At 45.0% G+C, this 19,311-nt stretch overlaps 1 protein-coding gene and 1 long non-coding RNA gene across 2 annotated transcripts in view; both read right to left on the bottom strand.

Annotated features, from left to right (window-relative positions):
* LOC121818818 (uncharacterized) overlaps nt 1-2,133 on the bottom strand; it is a 32,078-nt gene extending 29,945 nt beyond the window's left edge. Inside the window, exons 1-2 of the long non-coding RNA XR_009596478.1 lie at nt 2,051-2,133; nt 1,827-1,926 (exon numbers count right to left, since the gene is read on the bottom strand). This is a non-coding gene — a long non-coding RNA (uncharacterized LOC121818818). The remainder of the gene's footprint in view (nt 1-1,826; nt 1,927-2,050) is intronic.
* The window catches only part of SPP2 (secreted phosphoprotein 2), a 553,934-nt gene that overhangs the window by 289,769 nt on the left and 244,854 nt on the right, over nt 1-19,311 (bottom strand). The gene's annotated exons all lie outside the window — the stretch shown is intronic.

Consider the following 19,311-nt stretch of genomic DNA (forward strand, 5'->3'; position numbering starts at 1 on the left):
GTTCCTTGAAGACATTGCTTATGCACTGTGTCTGGCATACAGCTCATGCTCCCCGATTTTTCATTAATCTGATTTATAAGTGAATGAGCTTGGAACGAAGCAGGAAGCATGTTTACTCAGCCAAAGCTGTTGATGGCAAATTCCTCCCTCACCTCCACATTTCTAGAGCATAAGCAGGACAGGAACAAGCAGAACACGGAGACCACTGATGTGGAGATATCGATCCGGGACCCGAAACCCCCCACTCCCAGCCCAGGACACTCACCCCACACAACAGGGGGTAACCTGTTTTGCATGCTTGGTGGATGAAGGGCACAGCTTGGTGCAGTGGTGAAGGAGAGGAGGGGGAACAGAAGGTGCTGAGTGTCCTGGAGGAATGTCACACGGGGAGGGGATTCCCTGGAGTAAACCTGCAGCAAAAGACCATCTAGTCAAGGCTATGGTTTTTCCAGTGGTCATGTGTGGATGTGAGAGTTGGACTATAAAGAAAGCTGAGCACTGAAGAATTGATGTTTTTCAACTGTGGTGTTGGAGAAGACTCTTGAGAGTCCCTTGGACTGTAAGAGATCCAACCAGCCATCCTAAAGGAAATCAGTCCTGAATGTTCATTGAAAGAACAGATGTTGAAGCTGAAACTCCAATCCTTTGGCCACCTGATGGGAAGAACTGACTCACTGGAAAAGACCCTGACACTGGGAAAGATTGAAGGCAGGAGAAGGGGACCACAGGGGATGAGATGGTTGGATGACATCACTGACTCAATGGACATGAGTTTGAGTAAACTCTGGGAGTTGGTGATGGGCAGGGAAGCCAGGTGTGCTGCAGTCCATGGGGTCGCAAAGAGTCAGACAAGACTGAGCTCCCTCACTTCATCATGTGAATGCAGGGTGGTCCCACTCTGACGTCACACATCTTGAGCAGGTAATTCAAAGAGGATGCGGAAGTGGCTTCAGAGACCCCAGGCCATGTCCAGGCCCTGTTGGCTACTCTCCTCCAGGAGCCCGGGCCAGCCCTGGACCCATCAGAGTCCTTGAAACTGCATCTCCCAAAGTGGGGACGATGATGCCTGTATCAGTGGGGTGACTGGGGACAAAATGACTGTACATTTTAAAGTAACTGGCCCTTGACCTTTTGAGATTAAAAATCGTTTTAAAAGTTAGAGCCAACGAGACTGACCAGAAGATTGGATCTGGGGGAGGAGGGGAAGGCAAAGGCTGTTAGTGGTCTTGACCACAAGTACAAAGGTGCCCAGAGGAACCATTAAATGAACTGGAGAGCCAGAGGTGGGCAGCTTTAGGGGGCCTGTGATGGCACAGACTTCAACCTCCTCCAGACCTTGCTGCCCAGAGCCCTTGTCAGTTCACTTTCCTGAGACGGTCTGTTCCTGTCTGCATGGCTCCTCGTGTCTCTGCAGTTCTCTTCTCCATCCCGCGTAAGCAGGACTCTATTTTGTCTATGGAATGTTCCGGAAATCATCTCATCTTCAGTCCTCTCCATGGAGTCCATTGAGGCTTGCCTGAGAATCAAAGCCCCAGCTTTGCCCCCGCCACCCTCACTCCCTTCCATGATGCTGACCCCGGAAGGGGTCCCCACAAACCTCCACTAGTGGGGTCTCTACTCATGCAGCTTCTGGCTTCCAGAACAGATGGGTGGGGCTTGAATAAGCAGACCCTGAAGCTACAAACACATCCCATAGGAGGCCTAGTATAATTCCTGGTGCAGAGAGAATTGATGAAGCCCACAGCAAAGCCTGCCAAGGGGTCTGGCCCACCAGGCTGGCAGCTCAGCAAACCGGCTCCCACATCTTTCAGAAAGGAAGAACTTACCAGGTTGCTGGGGAGGACAGAGCCCCTGACACTGTTGTCTTGATCCACGGTAGGTCGGAGGCCGTTGTTCTGACCTTCTCTTGAGTGCTGACTTCTGAATCTGTCACAAACCAGCTGTGTAAGATAAAATGACAAAGCAAAAAAAAAAAAAAAAAAAAATGCAAACACAAAACAAAGAACTTGTCCAAGCTTTAAAATCAAAAACATGTCTGATCATCACCTACTTTTATTGATTGACACTTAACTTCTTGCTGAGATATAGGAAACATCCCAGTCTTAAGATCAACAGGCAATTTATCTCATGGAGGGCCTCTTTCCTAGAAACATGACTAATAGGCGATTTGGGTGTGATCCCTGCTTTCCATGTGACCAGGGGAAAACCAAGGTCAGGATAGTGGTCATGGGCAGTCTTCCTAGGGCGCTGCTGACACTTGCTGTTCTGGGAATGTCATTCCCACATTCTAGAAGTCTTCCTTCCCAGCTCTTTCAAGAGGACCCCAGGGTTCTCTAGACTGCTGCTGTCAGCAATTGTGGGGGTTCCCCTCCCTGCCAGGTCCTAAACTATGAGCCATCACTGGGGCTGAGAACCTGAAAGCATGGGGGCTACTCTTCTCCAGGGCTCCCCTACACGCCTGAATCGAGGCTGCCAGCACCGGTGCTGGGTGCCCTGGGCTGCCTGAGGACCCTGGGGGCAAAGTCCTCCATCACTCTCGGGCACCAGATGAGCTGCAGGCAGGGCTCTGTGCCTCCGGGTTATCCAGCCACTCCCGAGTGCAGGCACTGCCCCATGTGGAGCTCTAAGCACAGCCCCACCCTCAAGGGCCTCTCAGGACCCAGGCACATTTCCCATGTGGTGGCGTCAGTGGTTTGATAGAATCAATCAGAAGAGTGTCCACAGCAGCTTTGGGGTTCCAAGCTGCCCAGAAGAGAGTCTGGAACGTGAGCATGGGTGATGAGTGATCTGGGTGAGAGGCAGATAGGAAATGGGGTGTTCAGGCAGGGGGACCCACCTTTGTACTGGGTTCATCGAGACCTCAGCACGCTGCTTCCAGCCCCCCTACAGAAAGCCAGCTACGAGGGCTCCCTGCCCCTCCCTCGTCCTTCCTTAGGAAGGGGCTGAGCCGGAGTTATGGGGCAGATCATGCTCAAAACAGCCCTTCCCCTCAGGTCTGTGGATTAAAGGGCTGTCCCACCTCCTGAGCCTTCCAAGGGGCTGTTAGTTCATTGTGTGATCAGCCTAGCTGGCCTCCCCTCAGGAGCTCCTAGAATCCCCAGGTCTTTCCCCTGATGGGATGGACCCCAAGTCCAGTCTAGCTCTCGGAGGGTCCCAAACACCCTTTTGTCCCAGAATGCTCTTTATGATACACCCAGCGCCAAACCATAAAACGGGTGCAAGAAAGCCCAGTGTTAGGAGTTCCATCTCTTTTCTCCATGTCACTGACCTCAAGGCTTTTGTTAAATGTCAGCTATCATACACTTTCAATCCCATCATTATTCACCAGACCTGCATGGCTGGCACCATAAGCATGAATTTTGTGGGTGACCAGCTCCACGCACGTGGCTTCGGTTCACATGGAGACCCTGGCCAGGTGCCTGAGCTCTCACATCAGAGACCGATTTGAGTTGTCCCAAATTTTAGTGGTAGGTTTGGAGCCAGAATATGAAGCCTTTATTTTTCAGTTTGATCTTTTGATGTATAGATTTGAAAAAGGAATGAAAGTGTGTTCTAAAACAGGGGTCCCCAACCCCTGGGCCCCTGACCAGCATGGGTCCGTGGTCTGTTAGTGACCAGGCAGCAGAGCAGGAGGTGAACAGCAGGTGAGACCAAAACCACACCCCTACCCGCCTACCCACCATCGCCAAGCTCCCCCCATTCCCCCTTCCCCCTCCCGTTCCCCTCCCCCCTCCCCCCCAGCCTCCCATCAACCCCTGCCCCTCTCCACCCTTCCACCAACTCCTCCCCACCCCAGCCTTTGGAAGAGTTGTCTCCCGCAAAACTGGTCCCTGGTGCCAAAAAGGTTGAGGACTGTGGTTCTAAAAAGTCCATCAAAACTGAACAGTGTAGCAGGGGCAGGGGAGACCTGAGCAGTGTAAAAAGGTAAGACTATTGATGGGGCCCTGGCTGTCTGGTCCTGTCCCTCCCCAGTGTGAACACAGCACTGGTTTCTCACGAATCCCAGCAGGCACAGGTAAACCCACTCAGCCATATACTCCGGATGAATGGGACGGGACACTGTGCTGGGCTAGGCCCAAAGAGGCAGAGAAGCGCTTTCTCAGAGCCAAGCCTGCAGGAGGAGGGTGTGCCAGTGCACCGTGTCAGTGGGGGCTCCTGACAGCAGTGGGTCCACTGGGAGGGCACAGGGGCCCTCGCTGCCTTCCCTGCATCCTGGTCCGCTCGCTCAGGGGCCAGCACCACCGGCGGTCCTTTTCAGGAAAGGGGACTCCCCTGCAGCCTCTCCCACCTCAGTGCTGCTCATCCAGGCTTCTCCACGGCAGCACTATTGACCTTTTGCATCACTTTTTGTGGAGGGGCCATCCTGAGCAGGTAGGATATTGAGTAATATCCTTGGCCACTAAGATACCAGTCAGCACCTCCCTCCAAGTTGTGATAACTAAAAACCTCTCCAGAATTTGTCAGCCATCCTTTGAGGGTCTAAACTGTCCCTAGTTGGGAAGCACTGCATTGTTCTTCTCCGCTTAATCTGCCCACTTCCCTTTGTCTCTGCCTTTGTCACGCAGTCTGGTCTCCCCGATGGTCACTACGTTTGCTGTCTAGCCTGTCTGCATTTTGTTATTCCTACTGCAGCAATGTTGAGATTTTCTCAACAGAGGTCCGGTCATGTCACCGTCTGCTGAAAATATGTCAGTGGTTCTGTTGCTCTTAAGACAAAGCCCCAAATCTTCCACAAGGCCCACAAATCACTATTCGTGAAGTGCATGTGTATCCGCAGCCCCATCTTGCCTTACACTCTTCATTACAGCTGCGCTGGTCTTTCAGTTTCAGACAGTCTTACAACTCTGACTTCTCTTCCATTCAGGCTCCTCTCTCCCTCACTTATTATCTGAGCTGGTTTTCCAGCATTGTGCTTATTCGCATACCTGTGCTCCACCCCATTGAGAGAAGCCCCTGGTTTCTTGCATGTTCATGGATGGAGGGAAGGCAGAGGCAGGAGGCAGGTTCTCCAACGAAGAGCCTTGGAAATGTTCAAAAGTTCGCCTGGGGCGTATACCAAAGAGAAGGCTATTGTTCGTGAATCCTCATGCATTAATTTGGTTTCAGTCCAGATACAGTTTTGGAAGGAAAGAAACATTAATTCTGTCTGACTTGCTAAGTAGGGAGGAGTCTTCCATGTCAGTGACGGATGAAGTAATCGGTAACCAATGAGCAGAAGGTGGTCCCTGGAGATGAGAGTTGAGCAAATGGACACCTGAGCAGGTCATGCCTGGGCAGATCCCACCTGGGCAGGCACCTAGAATCCAGATCAAAGTGAGCACATCCTGGGCTTAATTGTAATTTTAAACATTTTTCTTGAAAAATTGTTTCTTATTTGTTTACTGTATAACTATGTATTTGTTGCCCAAATTTTGAGAAACATACAGAATAGAAATAAGCAAATTTAAATCACTTATAATTTCACCTCACAGTCCCTGCCAATTGGTTCATGTCATTGTTTTAACTGTTACCTTAAAAATAGAAGTATTTGCTCCATGTTTTTCTGTAGCCTGTTTTTGCACCTAAGTTGTAAATTTCACATTTCCCAGTGCCATTTTAGAGTCTCTGAAAATGTGATTTTCATGAACATAGCGTCCTACCTTGGAGATGGCAATGAATGGTCTCAGAGCATTGAAATCACTAACAACAATTTACAGATCTTGGCATTTTCAAGGAATTAATCGTTTCTTTCTAGACAGAGTTGATTAAAAATGTGTTTAAAGTTTCCTGATTACTTTTGTTGTGTTTTCAAATTTTAGTTACTAATTTCAGTTTAATTGCTAAGTTCATACAAAAGAGCCACTTTTGCGATTCACAGTTTTCCTGTATGCTATTTAATAGTCACTTTTGTAAATATCCAAAATATCTTGTTTGAAAGAAGTTACATTTTTTTGCATGTAAATCTTTTAAATAATTACCCTTTAATCAATTATATTATTTTATTATCCAAAATTTCTATGCTTCTTAAATTTTTCTATTCATTCCATGACTTGCAAATGAAATCTTACCTTGGTTTGTTAAAATTTTCAGTTACAAATTTTTTTGTATTGAATTTCGTCTTAAATTTTTAAGTTTCTTTAAATGTCGGTGCTGTTTTATCTGGCACATAGGGATTCAAGGTCACTAGTTTCATCATAATTATATCTTTAGCAACCTGAAATAACCTTTTTTGTTTAATAATTTCCCCTGCATCCCATTTTATCTGATAAAAGATTTGAAAATTCTGCTTCATTGTATATATGTGTGCCTAATATATCTTTGTCCACCTTAAAAAAAAAATCTGTTCTGTCCTTTTGTTTTGGGGGAGTCTCATAATAAAACACATTTAAATTTTGTTTTTGATCCAGTCTTAGAGTCTCTTAAAAGGAAACTTTATTTTGTTAATTGTCTCAAAAAGGATATTTGCTCTTATATTTGCCATCTTATTTCTACGGTTTTTGCTTTTATAAAAATGCACACTTAATATCCCTTTTCTGTCTTTTGCTCTATGGAGTATCTTTTTTTTTTTCTTACTATAATTTGGAAGATATATATCCTATCCTTCTTGCCCCAGAGGCTTCCTTAAAACTGAGAGATAATTGATACATTATCTGTGTAAGTTTGAGGTGATCTAGTTATACATCACAAGATGATGACAACAATAGCTTTAGCTAACACCTCGTGTCCCCATTTTAAATTCTACTAACTTTACCTCTAAGTTGTGAGATGCTTCACCTTTTGCCCAAAGCTGACATCTCTTTGCTGACTTCATATCTACTAAAATGACATTCTTTGCCTGCATTTAGAACCAGGTTGTGGAAGCTGAGGATCCACCCCCATGACCTCTTCCTGACTGCCCTGGGGCTGACAGAAACTTCTTGGAGCCTCAGGGGAAGGGAAGGCCATCAACCACAATTCTGGGGTCAGTAGGTGTTTGATGAGGCCCTTCCCACCTGGAACAGAAGTATTTCCAGAGAACCAGGAGTTTCAGGTGGCCTCATTGGTGGGTGAATTTAAAATTTACAAACTGGCAGAACTGTTGGTGGTTGAGAGAAGGAAGTGACCACCTTCACCTGGGGAGGCAATGTCTGGGAGGGGCCTGGCTCCCTCTGGTCTGACTCAGAGCTCTGCTTCAGAAGCCTCACTGTGCATCAGCTAATGAGCATTCCTCAATCTGTCCTCATCTGCACCACCATTGGCAGGAATCCCTCCTCGACTGGGGCCAAGCTTCATGGATATTCTTAGCTTGTGGTGCAGTTGCGATTTTGCACGTGGCTTCATGCGTCTTTTGGTGGGAGGATGGGAGAGGGTGAATCAGGCAATCAGGATGCTGCTCTGAACTCCCGTATCAACCAGGAGTCTGCAGGTTTGGCTCTGAGTGACAGAGGAGCCATGATGCTGTAAATGTTTGCTCCAAAAGCTAACGGTGCTCATTTCAGCAGATACCGCAGTTCAGTGTTTCCCAAAGTACATGTTGAGGGGAAGAGATAATAAAGCACGCTGCATTTGGAAAAGAATTAAAGCAGGGGAGGGAGAGAGTTTCCACGGTCAACCTTACTGGGGAATCAGTACAGTCTAAGTCCCTTGGACGTTCGAGATACACCTCAGTGTCTTAAAGGCTAATGCTATTCTGCAGCAAACTGATTTCACTTTATCGAGACCAGCACATCACAAGTTTAGGCTTTGAAACTTTTTTGGTAGGGCACCTGGTAATGTCTAACAGGACTGGTGTTTTTTTCCAATGTTTATTGCAGTACTATTTACAATGGCCAAAGCACAAAAGTAACTTAAATGCCCATCCATGAAAGAAAGGATGTAGAATATGCGATACATATACACAATGGGATATTACCTAGTCCTAAAACAGAATGAAAATGTCATTTACAGCAACATGGACGGACCTAGAGATTATCACATTAAGTAAAATAAGCCAGGTGGAGAAATACAAATATCATATGATATCGTTTATATGTGAAATCTACAAAAAGAAAGATACGAATGAGTTGATATGCAAAACGGAAATATACCCACAGACATGGAAAACAAACTTATGGCTACCAAAGGGGAAAGGGATAAATCAGGAGTCTGGGATTATCAGATACATACTACTGTATATAAAATAGATAAGCAACAAGGATCTACTGTATAGCACAGGGAAGTAGAGTCAATACATTGCAATAACCTATAAGGGGAAATAATCTGAAGGAGAATATGTATATTTACATATATACACTGGAACTCTTTTCTGTGCACAGAAACTAACACTGTAAATCAACTATGTCCAATGCCTGTCCGTGCTCAGTCATTTCTGACTGCTTGTGACCCCACAGATGGCAGCTGCCAGGCTCCTCTGTCCCTGGGATTCTCCAGGCAAGAATACTGGAGTGGGTTACCATTTCCACCTCCAGGGGATCTTCCTGACCCAGGGACTGAACCCACATTTCCAGCAGCTCCTGCACTGGCAGGCAAATTCTTTACCTCTGAGCCACCTGGGAAGCCCAAATCAGCTATACTTCAATTTAAAAGATAAAAATTACTTTGAAAAAAAAAAAAACAACTGTTGATTTCCAGAATACATGTGGGGATCTGTGGTCAGCGTGGGCATGAGAGAGTCTGCCCAAGGTGGGAAGGCAGCCCGTCTCCTCTAGCCACTGCCCATTTTCATCAAAGCTCTGGTCTGAGAGCCTAGCACATGGCTTGTTGATGCTTTTAAATTTTTCAAATTCGTTAGCGCTCCAGACACCAACATACCTAGAGCATGTTTTCTTAACCTTCCACAGAACCAATGTTACTGAACCTAGAGCATGTTTTCTTAACCTTCCACAGAACCAATGTTACTGACTTGTAATTAACAATATGTTTTCAAACAGCAACTGAAAATGCTGACTTCTATGTTACTCAATAGACAAATATAATCTTTAGAGGTATATTTCATCACAAGTACAGTTTCATCATAAACACAGATAAATGTGTCTCATTCCCTTTTCAGCTATTGAGGGTCATCTGTGTTTTTTCCCTTGGCCTTGGTTACCAGGAAACTCAAACAAATACAGTGTTCTTTCTCTGAGTAACTTTCTCACTGTTGTCTGGAAATACTGGATTTTTCTGTTCATTTGGCATAATCTCTGATTTTTCCCCCCAGCTTTATTAATATGTAACTGACATATCATATTGTGTTAGCCTAAGTTGTACAACATGATGATTTGACGTAGTGTGAAAAGATGACCACGATAAGATTAGCGTGTCGTCACCTCCCGTAGTAACCACTTTTGTATTTGCGTGTGATGGGAGCTTTAAGGTCTAGTCTCCTGGCAACTTTCAAGTGTACGAGACAGTACCGTTAGCTACAGTCACGTGCATGCTTTAGATCCCCGGAGCTTAGCAGTCTTCTAACTGGAGATCGGTACTCTCCGGCCACCTTCACTCAATTCCCACCTACCCCTGCCCCTGGCCGTTATCACGCCACCCCAGGTTTCTATGAATTTGTAGCCTCTGAACTTTAAAATCCTCAATTCTCCTGTTTCACTTTCTGACTATTTCTTATACCATTCAGAATCCCTTTAGAACCAAGAAGTAGTCACATTCTCTATCTTCATGTATTCTCTGTGAAAAGGAAGTCAAGATAAATCTACCATTTCCCAGTCCAGACACTAGAAACAAGTGTCAGGAACTCACGAATCAAGAGCACAAACAGTAATGTCAACAAAGAAAAAGAATCTAATAGGTCTATGTTTCAGTGTCAACAAAATCTTGAATTATTCTGATTTAATACTTAAAGCCCCAAGATTATTCTGATGTTCATTTCCATAACTATAGCCAGTTTGAGTTTTTCTTTTTACTATGAAAGTCTCAGACATACCCAAAGTTGAAAAACTCCCTGGGCCCATTTGCCAGCTTAAAGTTCAAATCATCAGCATTTTCCTAACATTGTGTCATATTTCATGTCGGTTTTTGTTGTTCAATTGCTCAGTCATGTCTGACTCTTTGCAACCCCATGGACTGCAGCACGCCAAGCTTCCCTGCTCTTCACCATCTCCCACACTTTGCTCAAACTCATGTCCACTGAGTGGGTGATGCCATCCAGCCATCTCATCCTCTGTCACCCCCTTCTCGTCCTGTCTTCAATCTTTCCCAGCATCAGGATCTTTTCTAATGAGTCAACTCTTCACATCAGGTGACCAAAGGATTGGAGCTTCGGCATGTCTTTCCAATGAATATTCAGGATTGATTTTCTTTAGGAGTGATTAGCTTGGTCTTCTTGCTGTCTAGGGGACTCTCAAGAGTCTTCTCCACACATTTAAAAACAGTTTAAAGTGAATTTCTAAATCATATTTTTAACATACTTACATATATTTTTAGCATAACCACCATGCCATTAGCACATCTTTAAAAATTAACAATATTTTTTAGTATCATCTTATTGGAAAAGACACTGAGGCTGGGAAAGACTGAGGGCAGGAGAAGAAAGGGGTAACAGAGAATGAGATGGTTAGTTAGCATCGTTGACTCAATGGACACGAGTTTGAACAAACTCAGGGAGACAGTGAAGGACAAGGAAATCTGATGTGCTGCCATCCATTGGATGGCAAAGAGTCAGACACAAGCGAACAACAACAATAGTCATGCCATAGTCAAATGTCTCTAGTTTTCATAAAAATCTCTTTTTACAGCCAGTTTGTTCAAATCAGGGTCCCCTATAAGGTCTACACTCTGCATTCAGTTGTTATGGTGGAGATATTCTTACATATCGTGACTTTCTATAGTCTGGAATGAGACATGTAAGGATGTGAAAGCATTCTCTTTGATGATGTGACTCGTTTCAAATGCTACAGAAAACATCACAAAGCAGTTTCCTTTTTAGCCTAAATATTGTACCACACAAGCATAGGGGAGGAAGAAGCTTTCCTGGCCCTCCTTAGAGTCCCTGATTGAATGTGAAGATCAAATTGACAAAGACAGATTAGTAGAAGCAAAGCATACCAATTTATTTAATGTAAGTTTTACACAACTTGGCAACCTTCATAAGGAAATTAAGGCCCAAAAGAAAGGTTTAACTTGAGTGTTTCTATGCTGGGTTTAGTGAAGAATGGGCAGCAGGGAAACATGCTAGGACAAAGGGTACAAGCTAAGGGTAGGTAAGTGGGAGAAACAGCAAGGGCTGTGTGCATGGAATCTTCTTGGTGTCCTTCAATCTTGGCAGTAATGATGCTCTTCTCCTCCAGGTAGAGGAAGGTCACCCCTCTCATGAGGGTCCATGATCGGCTCTTGGGGATGGCCCCAGAATTCTTCCTGAATCTGCTGTTTCCTCAAATCCCTTCATCACCTTAAAGTATTCAGTATGTTGGAGAAGACTCTTGAGACTCCCTTGGACTGCAAGGAGAGCCAACCAGTCCATTCTGAAGGAGATCAGCCCTGGGATTTCTTTGGAAGGAATGATGCTAAAGCTGAAACTCCAATACTTTGGCCACCTCATGCGAAGAGTTGACTCATTGGAAAAGACTCTGATGCTGGGAGGGATTGCGGCAGGAGAAAAAGGGGATGACAGAGGATGAGATGGCTGGATGGCATCACTGACTTGATGGATGAGAGTCTGGGGGAACTCCGGGAGTTGGTGATGGACAGGGAGGCCTGGCATGCTGCGATTCATGGCGTCGCAAAGAGTCGGACACGACTGAGCGACTGAACTGAACTGAACTGAACTGAAATCAATCTTGAATTAAACATTTTTTAGAAAGAGATAAAGAAGAGGAAAGAGAGATATTGTTTATCAAAACAGTGATACTAACCACCAGGAGGCAAACATAAATACAAGGCTCAGATGAAGCCATTTTTAAACACCAGTCACAGAGGTTTTAAACAGCAGCAATACAGACATTACAGAGAGAAACACTGAAAACAATTTTGTCGCACACCGAGTTCTTCAAATGCAACCTCTCAGACATAGCTCCATAACCCTGTTTTAACAAAAGGAACCTTGACAACAGAATTAATCAAGCCAACAGTTCAGCTGGGACGGACCTGCTGACTGAAGCTCCCAGAGATGAGGTCGGATGTAGGGAGACCACTGGACTTGGAACAGCGGTACCCTGTGGGGGCTGCTGCTGCTGCTGAGTCGCTTGTCGTGTCCGACCCTGTGCGACCCCATAGACAGCAGCCCACCAGGCTCCCCCGCCCCTGGGATTCTCCAGGCAAGAACACTGGAGTGGGTTGCCATTTCCTTCTCCAGTGTATGAAAGTGAAAAGTGAAAGTGAAGTCGCTCAGTCATGTCTGACTCTTAGCGACCCCATGGACTGCAGCCCACCAGGCTCCTCTGTCCATGGGATTTTCCAGGCAAGAGTACTGGAGTGGGGCCCTGTGGGGGAGGGGCTCAGAATTCTTGCACCTTAATATTTTGAATCTGCCAAAGCTTGAGCAATGAGAAAAAGCCTTAGACGTCATCTCACGACATCGTTTTGATTTCCAAAGCGGCGACGAACTGTATTACTTGCAGTATCAGCATAACTGAGCCAGCATCGTTAAGAAGTCTGAGCGAGGCACACAGCTGGCACATTGTGTGTTCAGATTGACGCGCTTCCAGCCGCAGTGTCCCTGATGTTTGTGCGGGAAAACCGAGCCCTGTCACAGAATCTGCGAGAAGACGCTTATCTGACAGCTCTGGGAAGTGCAAAGCCAAGCACGAAGGAAAGAAATATGTTCTCAACAGTAAGTAGCAGATGTTCTTAGATCCAATATTTCTGTGAAAAACTATAGAAGAATCAACTGATGAAACAGCAGAGGATATTTTCAAGGCTTACATCATGGTTTAAAAAAAAAGAGAGAGAGAGGAAGAAGAAATCTCTCGGGTTCAGCTTCCTGGGCTTCTTCGTCTGTAGAGAGAGGGGTGGGGGCTTCTGCTAGTGGTCAAGAACCTGCCTGCCAACGCAGGAGGCGTAAGACAAGTGAGTTCGATTCCTGGGTTGGGAAGATCCCCTGGAGGAGGGCATGGCAACCCACTCCAGTGTTCTTGCCTGGAGAATCCCATGGACAGAGGAGCCTGGGGGGCTACAGTCCATGGGACCGCAGTCGGACACGACTAAAGAGACTTAGCACACAGGCAGACAGAAGGAGTGTGGAGGTTACATCACTCCTAAAATCACGGCTCTCGATGTGGTTCTGGGCAGAGGCAGGTATGTGGTTCCAGAAGGAAGTGTTTTACTACCAGACATGGATTAGAGGTATTAGTACTAAAGCGCAGAAGCAGAAAATAAAAAGGCAAAACCAAAAAAAAAAAAAAAAAAGAAAGCAAGAAACAGTGAGGAGTGGTCACCTCTAGGAAAAGTGAAAATATTGCCTCAAGCATAACCCTCTTGGCTACTGCTAAAATCATAGCATGTGAAATTTTTGCAGAGTTTTGGGTGAAAAAAATCAAGAATCCCACAAACCTGGCATTCAAACCAAAGCATTTTTGCAATCTTTTTTTTTTTAAAATATTTGTTTTTATTTTTTTGGCTGCACCGGATCTTAGTTGTGGCATGTGGGATCTAGTTCTCTGACCAGGAATAATCTAACCTGGGGCCCTGGAACTGGGAACGTGGAGTTTTAGGCAGTGGACCACCAGGGAAGTCCCTGTTTTTGCATTCTTCCAGCCCTCTCTACCTCCAGGCCTGATCTACCTACTACGTGTCACCCAGTCTTGAAACTCAGACCCTTCCTTCAAGAACCCTCTGTCTCTCTAAGCCTGGGAGTGTCGGAGATATTCCCAGGGTTGCAATGGCCCTGGGAGGACCCACTGGTGACCCACACATGGCCATCTTTCTGGTCCTTCCTTTCTGGTCCTTCTTCCCTTCTCCATCCAGTGGAGACGGAGGCTTCTCTCCCTCATCCCTGCTCCATCTCTGAACCTGTGCATCCAAGCAGGTCCGGGGGCTCAGCTCACCTGTTTTCTGTTTGTCAGGAGCATTGTCCTGGAGGCCTTTAGAGTTGTGAGTAACAAAGCCCTCTGCTTCCTCCCTGTTTTTTACAGTTCATTTTGTCACTACCAGCTCCACAGTTAAGCCTTGCTGCTGCTGCTGCTAAGTCGCTTCAGTCGTGCCAACTCTGTGCAACCGCATAGATGGCAAACCACCAGGCTCCCCTGTCCCTGCGATTCTCCAGGCAAGAACACTGGAGTGGGTTGCCATTTCCTTCTCCAATGCATGAAAGTGAAAAGTGAAAGTGAAGTCGCTCAGTCATGTCTGACTCTTAGCAACCCCATGGACTGCAGCCTACCAGGCTCCTCTGTCCATGGGATTTTCCAGGCAGGAGTACTGGAGTGGGGTGCCATTGCCTTCTGCAAGTTAAGCCTTAAGCCAAAGTAAATTCGGCATCTATTCGGAAAGAGAGAGACTAGGAAGCTCACCCATCCCCTGTCCCTGATGTGTTTGCATTTTACCTCTGTTATTCCAACTCCGTGTATCTGGGACTGCTAATAACCCGCATCTGCAGAATTGGCCGTGCCCTAGTACTGAATTCTGTGAGAGGCAGAACACTTGCCGAGATGCCCAATCACATGTCCCTTGTTATATTGAGGTGAGATTAGAATTAACCGGCCTCCCAGGCCTGAGACTCAGAAGCTCACTGGCCATCACTGGTGTTCTGAATTGTTCTCCAAGTGTCTTTCTACAACAGCACCCTCATCGCTCAGCTTCTCAAACCAGGAACATGAGGACAGGGGGGTCACCTTTTTCAGTTTCCACTTCTTCAAGGCTCTGCCTTCCATGGGATCAAACCTTTGGTCTGCCTCTGGGACATTCTCAAACCTGCTCCACATTTTTCTGACTCAAGGCACCACCCATGTTCATGTCTCAGCAAAATTACTATTATTGTCTCCTAGTGGGCTTTTCAGACCTTCCTTACTTATCTAAACCTAACAAACTATTTGATTTTTTAAATAAACATAAACTTGATCATGTTAATCTTACAGTTTTCCTTCTGTGCTTTCCATTGAGTTTGGGATAGGAGTGGCTTTGCATTTGGGGTTACCTTGATGCTAAAGCTGAAACTCCAATACTTTGGCCACCTCACGTGAAGAGTTGACTCATTGGAAAAGACTCTGATGCTGGGAGGGATTGGGGTCAGGAGGAGAAGGGGACGACAGAGGATGAGATGGCTGGATGGCATCACCGACTCGATAGACATGAGTTTGAGTAAACTCCGGGAGTTGGTGATGGACAGGGAGGCCTGGCATGCTGTGGTCCATGGGGTCGCAAAGAGTCGGACACGATTGAGTGACTGAACTGAACTGGCTTGGAACACTTTGCCTAAGCTATTTATATGACTTGATAGCATCACTTTCTTCAGATCTTTGCTCAAGTACAATTCTGACCACCCTGCCTAAAACTGCAGCTCCCATACCTCTTATTTCCCATGTTCTCCTTTCCATCTCTCTATACAATTTCTCACCATCTGACCTACTAGAACTTTTTTTTTTAATTTAAGTATAGTTGATTTAAAATATTATGTTAGTCTTAGGTGCGCCTTGAAATAATTCAATTCAGTTCAGTTCAGTTCAGTAACTCAGTCATGTCTGACTCTTTGCAACCCCATGGACTGCAGCATTCCAGGCCTCCCTGTCCATCACCAACTCCTGGAGCTTGCTCACACTCATGTCCATTGAGTCAGTGATGCCATCCAACCATCTCATCCTCAATCCATCTTATTGTCTCTCTTTGCTATTCTTTGGAACTCTGCATGCAAATGGGTATATCTTTCTTTTTCTCCTTTACTTTTCACATCTTTTCTTTTCTCAGCTGTTTGTAAGTCCTCCTAGGATAACCATTTTGCCTTTTTGCATTTCTTTTTCTTGGGGATGGTCACAATCACTGCCTCCTATACAATGTCATGAACCTATGTCCATAGTTCTTCAGGCACTCTGTCGACCAGATCTAATCCCTTGAATCTATTTCTCACTTCCACTGTATGATCATAAGGGATTTGATTTAGGTCACACCTGAATGGTCTAGTGGCTTTCCCTGCTTTCTTCAATATAAGTCTGAATTTGGCAATAAGGAGTTCATGATCTGAGCCACAGTCAGCTCCTGGTCTTGTTTTTGCTGACTGTATAGAGCTTCTCCACCTTTGGCTGCCAAGAATATAATCAATCAATCAGTTCAATTATACACGTGTATTTTTTTTTCAGATTCATTTCCATTATAGGTTGTTATAAGACATTGAATATAGTTTCCTGTGTTGTACAGTAGACCCTTATTGTTATATCTATCTTATATATAGTAATGTGTATCTATTAACCTCAAACTTCAAATTTTTCCTTCCCTTCCTTTTCCCCTTTGATAGCCATAACTTTGTTTTCTATATCTGTGAGTCTATTTCTGTTTTGTAAATAAGTTCGTTTGTATCATTTTTTAGATTCTACATATAAGTGATATAATGGGGTGTGTGCTTTTCTCTGACTTACTCACTTGGTATGATACTCTCTAGGTCCTTCCATGTTGCTGCAAATGGCATTACTTCATTCTCTGTTATGGCTGAGTAATGGTCCATTGTATATATACCACAACTTCTTTACCCGTTCATCTGTTAATAGACACTTAGCTTGTTTCTACGTCTTGACTATTTAAACAGTATTGTAGTGAACATGGCATGCATGTATCTTTTCAAATTAGAGTTTTCGTCAGTTCAGATATATGCCAGGAGAGGGATTGCTGGGTCATCTAGAAGCTCTGTTTTCAGGATGATTCTCCACAGTGGCTGCGCCAGCTTACATCCCCACCAACAGTGTAGGAGGGCCCCTTCTCTCCGTGCTCTCTCCAGCAGGTGTTATTTGCAGACTTGTCGGTGATGGCCATTCTCACTGCCACGAGCACTTTATTGTTCCCCAGTGACTCCCTCTTCCAGTTCATCCTGGGCCCCCAGTGTGAGCTCAGTAAAGCAGGTACCTTGCACCTTCTGCTTATTACTCTAGTCTCAATACCTACAATGATGCATGTCACGTGGTAAGCACGCAACCAACATTCACCAGTGTTGAATCAAATCAAGAACTAAGTAGTGAGTGGTGGATCAAGGTTTAAATTCAAGCAATCAGACCCCAGAAATCTTGATACTTGCCATTAAGGCTTCTATGAGCACTTCTAGAAGGGCTAAGTCACTACAGTCATGTCTGACTCTGTGACCCTATGGACTGGAGCCCGCCAGGCTCTTCTGTCCGGGGCTCTCCAGGCAAGAATACCAGAGTGGGTTGCCGTGCCCTCCTCCAGAGGATCTTCCCGACCCAGGGATCGAACCCAGGCCTCTTATGACTCCTGCGTTGGCAGGCTGGTTCTTTACAACTAGTGCCACCAACAAATTACAGTAACAGATCACAGAAGACCATGGCGATACCAGGAGACAGGTAGTAAAATGTAATTTTGTAGCATTTATAGCTGAGAACTTTAGATTCCATCAAAAGAAAACACAACCCTGTGAAAATCTGTGAAACTGTTTCCAAAATTACCAGAAAATGCTGTGTGGTAAAGGTTTGAAAGAGAAGCATAAGGCTATTTACTATTTCTGAGGGAGAAGACATTGATCCCAAGCAACCAAATAGAGAAAAACAGTAACAAAACAAAGGAAAATGCAGTCGACTGCTTGTCTCCAGACAGATGCAAATGGAAGAGAGTTCTCCATCATCCTTTCTCCGCTGATGGGGGAGAGGAAAGACCCTCCCTGCCCCCGCAGTGGACAGGTCAAAGGCAATCCATAGATGCTGATGGAAGCATCAGAAAGATAGAAACAGTTGCAGAACGTAAGCTCCTCCCCTGGTGGCTCAGAGATAAAGAATCCACCTGCAATGCAGGAGCCGCAGGAGACACGGGTTGGGTCCCTGGTTTGGGAAGACTCCCTGGAGGAGGGCATGGAAACCCATTCCAGTGTTCTTGTTTGGGAAATCCCATGGATAGAGGAACCTGGAGGGCTACAGTCCATAGCAATCTCCTCCCACCTGAAGGGTGTGAGGGTGGGGGGATACCTCAGAGAACGAATAGCTTATTACTCATTCAGCCAAGAACCTTAGACATTTCTTTTACAAAGAAACAAACTGACACAGGAAGGCAGAGTTCTCTACCCCAGGGCCTTAAGTCAAAAATTAATAACATTAAAAAACATCCTGACTATTTGGAATTTTTTTAAAGTCTCCTAAATAGCAGTTTTTGAATCTTTATCAAAATTAACAATACACTGACACTATACTCAGCAAATTGGTTTCTTTTTTAAAATATTTATTTTTGAAATATAGTTGATTTACAGTATTGTGTTCATTCCAACATATTTGTTTCTGAGTCACCAACCTTCAGAAATATTTGCCCATTCAGCAGGATGTATGTCTCTAGGATAGTCACTGGAGTCTTGTGTGTGCCAGTAAAAACCTTGGGGGAATCCAGATACCATCCGTGAGGTTGTTGTTATTGTTTGGTTGCTAAGTCATGTCTGACCCTTTTGTGACCCCATGGACTGTAGCCTGCCAGGCTCCTCTGTCCAAGGGATTTCTCAGACAAGAATACTAGAGTGGGTTGCTATCTCAGAAGAGGGCGGGAGGGAGGCACCCCCACCTCCCGCCCTGGAAGAAGAGGAGGATCAGGTTGGGTGGAGTGGTGGGAACAGTGGAGAGGGATGGCCCCTTCCTGTTCAGAATACTCCTGAGTCTTTCAGTATTTTCCAACAAGAATGTTTCCATCCATGTATTTTTTTTAAAGACAAAAAAGATAAAGAGACTAAAAGAGAATGAATACACAAAACTCAAAGCTGGTTCTCTAAGGATGGGCTGGAGAAAGCTCTAGTAACTTCATCAATAAAAGTTATACATGAAAACCAGAAATGAAAAAAAATTTTGTGGATATTACACTACATGAGAAGACTGGGCACAATCACAGGCCAATAAACTTTCAAGTGTCAAAAAAGAGGCATCTCATTCTCGCACGTGTGTTAAATGAAAAATGTTAATTCAAAGAAAAACATGAATAGGTTTTTAAAAATAAAACAATTTTAAACAAAATCAAACAGTAGAAAAATATTTTTTTAAGTATTGCCTCGCCCCCAGATTCACTGGGGAATTCATTTAAATTTTCAAGGAAATGAGTCTTCCTCCATAAATTTTTCCGGACAAAGAAAATGACACATATCTTTTTATGTAAATAAGCTATTTTCTAATATTAATACTTTTGTCAAAGGTTCAGTTCAGTTCAGTCGCTCAGTCGTGTCCGATGCTTTGCGACCCCATGAATCACAGCACGCCAGGCCTCCCTGCCCATCACCAACTCCCGGAGTTCACTCAGACTCACGTC

The sequence above is a fragment of the Ovis aries genome, chromosome 1 (genome assembly GCF_016772045.2).
Source record: "Ovis aries strain OAR_USU_Benz2616 breed Rambouillet chromosome 1, ARS-UI_Ramb_v3.0, whole genome shotgun sequence".
Lineage (NCBI taxonomy): Eukaryota > Metazoa > Chordata > Mammalia > Artiodactyla > Bovidae > Ovis > Ovis aries.